Here is a 7,361-nt window from a genome sequence, read left to right on the forward strand (position 1 = left end):
TCAAAAGGTGGGAGGATAATTGAAACAACAAATTTGTTTTCCTGCAGGATTATCAGGCCCAGTGTGGTGCATTCAGTCTCCTGGGATCCCATAAATTTCCTGTGTCATTCTGAAGGACAACGAGCTCTCACACACGCCATGCAGAACCCTAGGAGGAGCATTTGCATCTCATCAACTTGACCTTGATATGTCCACAGCACAAAACCTGATCTGTGAGAATGGCAGTGTGGATCTGCCTAACCTGGCCATGTCCTGCTGCCACCTGCACTGCTCTGTGGCAGCAAAGGGCTCTGCCTGCTCTGCTGTCCCTCTCCTGGGAGCCAGAGGTGCCACATGCAGCAGGGACAGCACAGAACCTGGCAGGGAGCTAACAAGCAGTGCCAAGGAAATAGGGAACCTTTACTTCGCTAGGACTGCAGCCTCACAGTCCAAAGGGTGGAGGAATGCTGAGATGTTTCTGCTGTTTCCTATGTCAATTATTTGCATATATTTGCAAGCCTAGCACCACATTTATGTGTATATTTATAAATAAAGGGACACAGTGCACCTGTGTGGGTGCATCTGCACAGGAGACTGGATGTGAGATCGTCAGGGATGGAAGAGCTGGGGCCTGCTCTGCAGAGTGCAGGAACAGCTATGGAAACTTCGTTCCTACTGTTAAGGAAGCATCCAGTGTGACCCTTCATGGGACTCTCTGGCAGCCACACTCCCAGTGTCACAGATTGTCACTGCTGGGACTGAGATCCCTTCACAAGTTCAGGTCTGGTGACCCAGTGGGTCCTGCCTGACTCCCTGCACACCCCGCTCACAGTCAGGCCGGGTTTCCTCATAGGCTCAATCCCAGAATTTCCATAGCAGAATCTCAGCTGTCTCATACCATAAAGCCCTGTATCCACGGCATAGTGACATAGGAACAGCCCAAGCTGGTGCCTCCAAGGAGGGACTCTGAACAAAGGAACCCCTGGGCTTTTATCCCCTCACTGTGCAGCCGCTCCGAAGTCTCGCTGTTCCTCCTCACCATGGGTTCCTGCCGTGTCTCTCAGTGTCCCTCACCCCACAGCTCCCTGTGCCCTTTGGTGGGAAAAGGGTGGCAATTCGTGGCCTCCTGGCTCAGGTTCCCACCTGCACCTCCATCCGCAGCTGCACCCTCAGCTTCCTGCACCTAATGTGTTCCTCAACACTACCATGGCATTGCCACAGCAACACCACAGCCCTCTATCCATCCCTCCAGACCACCACACTGCTCTGGAAGGAAATCCCTCACCATCCAGGCTCAGCTCTGACCCTGCTCAGTGCATCCCACAGCAACAGGGCCCTGCGCTTACCCTCAGCAATTCAGGCATCGCGGCCCTGTCTTGCGTTTTGTGGTTTTGCTCAAGAAGAAAATATCTGTACAGCCTGAACCAGACGCAGTCACTCCTGCTTTGGAGTCTGGGGTTTTGAACAGAGGGAGACAGAGCTTTGATCAGGGAGAAGGATGAGTTGGGAGGCAGGTAATGAGCTATCTTCAGGCGAAGGAAGAGCGCTGAGCTCTCCTCTCGTCTCCCAGCAGGTGCCATGAGGAACGCGGTCACACTCAGCGTGGCTGCTGAGCAGCAGGCCTCCACACTGTCTGCACGCTGACAGGAAAAAAGAAAGCCGGAAAAGTAAACAACCAGTATTTATTTGTGTAATTAATGGAGACTAAAACATGATAGAAATACCTAATCACCACAAGAAATCCCGTAACCAATTTCCAACGTGATTAAACTCGCATTGTTGCAAAATAAAGCAATCTAATCATCAGGCTGTGTTCTAATTACGTCTACCTGATCTCAAAATATTTCTGGGCTTGTTTATATCCCCAAGCCCTTTTATCTCGACGTACTGTAAAATCATTTCTAAAATGAATCAGGTAATGTGTTTTCCTTTCCTTGGCAGGTACAGCAGTGTGAGCACAGGGAGGATCAGAGCCACTGCCACGGAGTGATGATTGAAAATCTCAGGCAAGTGGGGGGAGCAATGGAGAGGGAAATGAGAGTGCTCAGGGGGAAGAAATCGCCCTACTCCTGGAAAAGGAAGGAAAACACGCTGTATACAAATGAGGACAGAACAGACTGACGGGGAGAAGAAACTACACAGTGCAGGAAAAGAAGGTAGAGCAGAGACATGAAGGCAGGGCAATCGGGGGCACCTAAAAGTAGGATGGAGGTAGTGGAGAGAATTCAAGACTCCCTTAAATTACCATTAATTAAGTTTCAAAAATTCACATTTCTATCTCTTTCTCACAGTGTACTGTTTTATTCATTTAAGCATTTCCTCAAACCTGATCTTTGCTCTCATAGCCATGGGAGTTCAAACAGTTAATGAAGGTTGGTCAAGGAGGAGATGGGTGGACGAAGGAGATATATGCATATAGCTGAATAGTTAATATTGCAGGACACATAAGTTACCTCCAAAAGACAGGGAAAGACAGGGACTTTGGAGAGTGGTAAAATTGAGTCTTCTTGTTTTGCTATACAGCAAAGTGAATTACAAGGTTTACATCACAATATTGGCTTCTGGATGCTACAGCAACATGTAGAACTAACATGGCATGGAAGTGGGAAAAGGCAACAGGCTTGAAATTAGAAAGACTAGAAGCTGGAGCCTTAGTGCTTTTAGCAGTGGACTAACCACAAAAATGATGCAGAGGGGAAAAAGAAATGCAGACTTTCAGGGTTTTATTTTCTATTATAAATTCTTACATAACCCAAACTACTTAAAAAGCCTTTCCCCACACACACAGATACACTTTACTTTCAATGTTATGATTTAAATCAAGTTTGCCTCCTGGAGTGCTGAAAATCAAAGGGACCTGTAGCACACAGGCAGAGTTCCAACTAGAAAAATTCCAAACGAAACACTGCACAGTGTTGCCCCTGCTTTCTCAAACAATAGGAACCTACCTCAGGTAAGGAAAAGGTAAGTTGCTTTTGATCAATGTGACAACAGCAAGACCATTTAGACAGGGGAAAAAACAGAGCAGATAACTTTCAACTGAAAAATAAGCAATATTCAGCCCTTATAGTGGAGGCAGACGTTACCACATTTTTGTTAACATTCATGAAGATTTCAGATCTGTGGTGTGAAACACTAGCTCCCCTGGTTTCTTGTTTCTGTGTGCAACCAGGAGGATACAATAATTCAGAAGAATAATGCAGAAGATACAATAATTCCTTGTTTAAGATCCATAGAATAAAATTCACTGCATGAAAGCTTTTTACTCCTCATCTATTTCATTTTAGATCCCTGAGATTTAATGCTGTTCCCATTGTTAGTCACTATTAATGACAAAAACCCTCTATTACCGAGATCAGTATCTGAGAGGGTGGTCTGTCCTCAATGAGACACAGCAGGGTTCTGAAATTTTGGCAGACTTCCTCTGAAGCACATCTAGAGGCCCTCCAGTGCAAAAAGGTATTCAAAGAGGCAGCAGCTGGAAAACTGAAGAGAGAAAAAAAAAAAGTTATTTTGACAATGACCTCCATTTCAAAATTTAAAAAAAAAAAAAAAAGAGAGAGAGAGAGAGAAAAAAGAAGAAATAGAAACCAAACAACAGCTCTGTGAGCTGTTACCAGGAAATGTCATGGGTGCAGCCTCAGAGCTAGAAGAGAGGAAAATCCTGGCCTGGCTCAGGCTTTCACATTTACTTTGTACAAGACAGGACCATTCAGTAAGGCTAAAACAACTTTTTGTATGGACTAATTGGTTTTGTTTAGAACCTGCTGTGACATATACATATCTCACAGGAGATTTTTCCTAAGGTCTAAAGGGCCTTGGGTACCTGATCCAAGGGCAAAGCCAGGAAGGGCTTGGAGAACTATTTGCTATGGGAGAATGCCAGCAGATCAGACTAAGATATTCTCCTCAACAAGTAAGAAGCAGAAGGAAAATGAGAGCAAAACAAAAAATGGAACAAAAGAAACCCTGACTGGGTTAAAAAATGAACAATTCACAGCTTTAGAAGTAGGCTAGCAATTCTCAGAAGTCCTTACAAAACCTGCAGCACAGGTTTGGCTTTTGCTGAAATATACCAGTGCCTATATTATAATACAGAGACATTCAGACCTCCTTTGTACTAAGGCAGGCCTGATTATAGGCAAAAACCTAATGTTGGCTACACAGAGCTCAGCATCTAATCACTATTTTTCCTCACCTCTTCTCCTCTGGCAGCAGTGTTTATATTACTCGAAGTGCTCAAATCTCATTTCTTTGTGCACTCCCCCTTTAAAAAGGTCTCTGAGCTTCTGAGGCTTTGCTGTTTCTCCTAACACAGAGAGACAGAGAAACAGGACAATTATAAACTTCCAATTACGCAAAAAGTTGGTGTAGTTGCTGATGATTTATATGTTGTTTGATCTTTTATAGGTCATCCTAAAAGTTAACATTTAAATTATTTGAGAAATTCTGACTCTTAAATTGGCTGTTTCAATAACGTTATTGCTGCTGACTCCCTCGAGTGCTTGTGCTCTTAGTTTCCTGATTTTAATTATTAATCCACCACCGCATGTTGTGTTTCTCTGTAGCAGCAGAAAGGTTAATATTCATAACCAGTTTTTAGGTTATTTTTAAAGGTAGGTGAGGAACTGTGCAGGGGAAGATGGAGGAGGGAATCAAGTTTTAATTACTTGTTAATATTGCTATCTAGGTTGTGGAGCTGATTGCAGCTCTGCTCCTTCCCAGGCTCTTTATGAGCACATGCAGAAGCACAATTCCACCCAAGGCTGAACATCACTCCCTGTCTCTCCGAAATTACCTCTGTGCCAGCTGCTTTCAGGAGCCTCTGACCAGCAGCTTGTGTAATGTTGATCTGCTGAAGCAATAATTGAAGGGAAATATTAGAGAATCCTCCATAAAAAAGAAAGCCTGAACACACATGGAATCTCATCTGATCTTATGCTGCATTAAAATACAAATAAATCAGACTGGCTTATTTCTTTGCTTGGGAAGGACCAATTCCAACTTCCATGCTCTGAAAACACAGAGCCTGCTGGAGACCTGAACTCCTCTCTGCCTTATTTTTAGTGTCTCAGACTGATTTTTCTCCTGACAAAAATCTGGACTTAAATAACCAGCACAATTTATTCCCTACTGCCTGAGTCTCCAGAAAGTGCGAAAGCTTTTTTTTTTCCCCCTCTACAAAGTCACACTGAGAAATATTCCTTTATATCAGCAAGGATTTCCATCACAGACTCGACTCTACATTTATTATCAGAATGCAATATTTGGTCCTTTTTCAATAATGGGTGCACTCAGCTACATCATTTATAGTGAAGCCAAAATGAGAAAGAAAAGAGGAAATGAAGAAAATCCTTTCATGAGCAATCTTTACTCCATTTTTTTCCTCAGGAAAAAGTAAAACTAGCTCACAATTAGTCACATCTAAAACCTGAATCGAAGCTCAGATTTGCCTGAGACAGATCTCTACATGTCCCTGTGTAACCTCTCTGTGTTCACATGGGGAGGTTCCTGCAGGGACTACTTTCTTTCATTCTGCCCTAAAAATAAAGTTGAAAATGGACCAAATTGGTACCTTCCTGTCTTTTAAACATAAAAAGGAAATTGAGACTCACACACTTCTGTGCCGTTTTAAGTTCTCAGCCCATTCAAAATAAGACCAGAGGCCACTCGCTTCCATCTCCCAGTCTCTCTCCTCCTCTTGCCCTCAGAAATGAACCACCAGGAGCTACAGGGTACAAATCAAGTCTTGCCCAGAAAACTGAGATATAAAACTGAATTTTAAAGGTAACCCAGCAGATATTTTTGGAAGACAGAGTAGGATACATACTGCAGTATTAATTTTCCCCTTCTTACTAAGAGGTTCAGGATCATCTTTGTAATAAGAAAGCCCTGGATCACCAACATCACTCAATTCCAATTCAAATTTCATGTTTACTTGGCACTCCTGCTGTATCTAATCATGCAAAATGCATTCCAAAGCCCATTTTCCCAGGTTCTAAGGGAGCGAAATGACTACAGTCCTGTCACATAAATGAAACGCCTGTTGCCATCCTGAAAAGAACCCCAAATATTTAACTGATGAACAATTGGTGGAAAGAAAATAAAAATGGATGTGAATATATTTTTTATTATCTTGTAGGATTGGTACAAAATTCCTTTATTCTGAATGAACCTCATGGACACTATTATTGCCACACCTTTCTTTTTTTCTTTTTTTTTCCTTTTCAAGCACAGATTTCTTTGCTTTCAGAATTATGAAGCTTTGTTTCACTGCCTGTTAAAATACGGGCAGCAGTAGAAATAAAAATTATTCTTCATGTTTTCGACAGTTTCACTCATCTATATTCACAAGAGGACATTCACCTATTATTCTCTCCTGTAAGAATGATGCAAATATTTATTATGCAGCACCATTTGAAAAGTCTTTTTTATGTTCTACATCAAAAAGATGAAGTGAATGAAAACTGAAAGTCTTGCTGCAGACACAGGAGATAAAAACTCTAACCTGTAAACTGCACTCCATTTTAAATTGCTTTTTCGAATCAGAGAAATGATGAAACTAACCTCAGCTTATTCCCTGTCACCAGTCAAAACATGTACAGTTGCCCATGGCTTCATGCAGAAAGCTGAGTTTTGACTAAAATTATGTGCAGCTAAGACAAAATACTTACAGAGACACTGCAGGGATGCTTCTCTGAAGAGATTTAAGTGTTCTTTCTGCTCTGTCAAAGCCCTCTAGATGGCATTCTTTAGTAAACTTTGGTGATTACACACATTTTGGCCTCAGTGCAGTTTACAGTGTTTTCACTAATGTTTTTAAATTAATCTACTGTAATGACTGTCAGTTTAATGAGTTATTAAAAGATATTCATGCTTTTGTAGTGCAAAGTGTAACAAAAATAGAATAAATAACGTTTCGTTTATTGCAAAAGTTCCTGGAATAAAACATATTTCTCTGCCCAAAGTGCATTGCAGGCTCTGGGGAAAAAAAAAGCAACACCATTTTCAAGCAGTGAAATATTTTCTGGAACAGGACACATGCCTGCAAAAATTATAGCAACCCATCTTCCTCCCAAAGCAAGGCCTTTATAAATGAGAACTTCACAAAGTTTGAATAGTTTATCTGGTAGGGATTCTCTGAATGGTTTTACATGCAGAACAACTGGTAAACAAAAGGAAAACCCGCTGCTAGGACTCCTGCTTAGCCCTACATCAGAATGCTGCACTAATTTGTAGTAGGCCCACAAATGTCAGTCTCATTAGACGAGCAAACACAAATTCCTGTGTAACTCGGGCTCTCTGTCACTTCTCCATGGAGCCAAATAACTTTGCAGAAGCAGATCCCAGCAGTAAAGCAATGTGTCTGGAAAAGGGCAAGG

General features: G+C 42.2%; 1 long non-coding RNA gene across 1 annotated transcript; it reads left to right on the top strand.

The window, feature by feature from the left end:
- Positions 1-347: 347 nt before the first annotated feature.
- On the top strand, positions 348-3,569 carry LOC146445502 (uncharacterized). The gene is made up of 4 exons (XR_014855201.1): positions 348-471; positions 1,553-1,646; positions 1,921-1,989; positions 3,091-3,569. It is a non-coding gene; the product is annotated as an uncharacterized LOC146445502 (long non-coding RNA).
- The last annotated feature ends 3,792 nt before the right edge of the window (positions 3,570-7,361 follow it).

Source organism: Lichenostomus cassidix, chromosome 1, assembly GCF_008360975.1.
Source record: "Lichenostomus cassidix isolate B80296 chromosome 1, HeHo_3.0, whole genome shotgun sequence".
NCBI lineage: Eukaryota > Metazoa > Chordata > Aves > Passeriformes > Meliphagidae > Lichenostomus > Lichenostomus cassidix.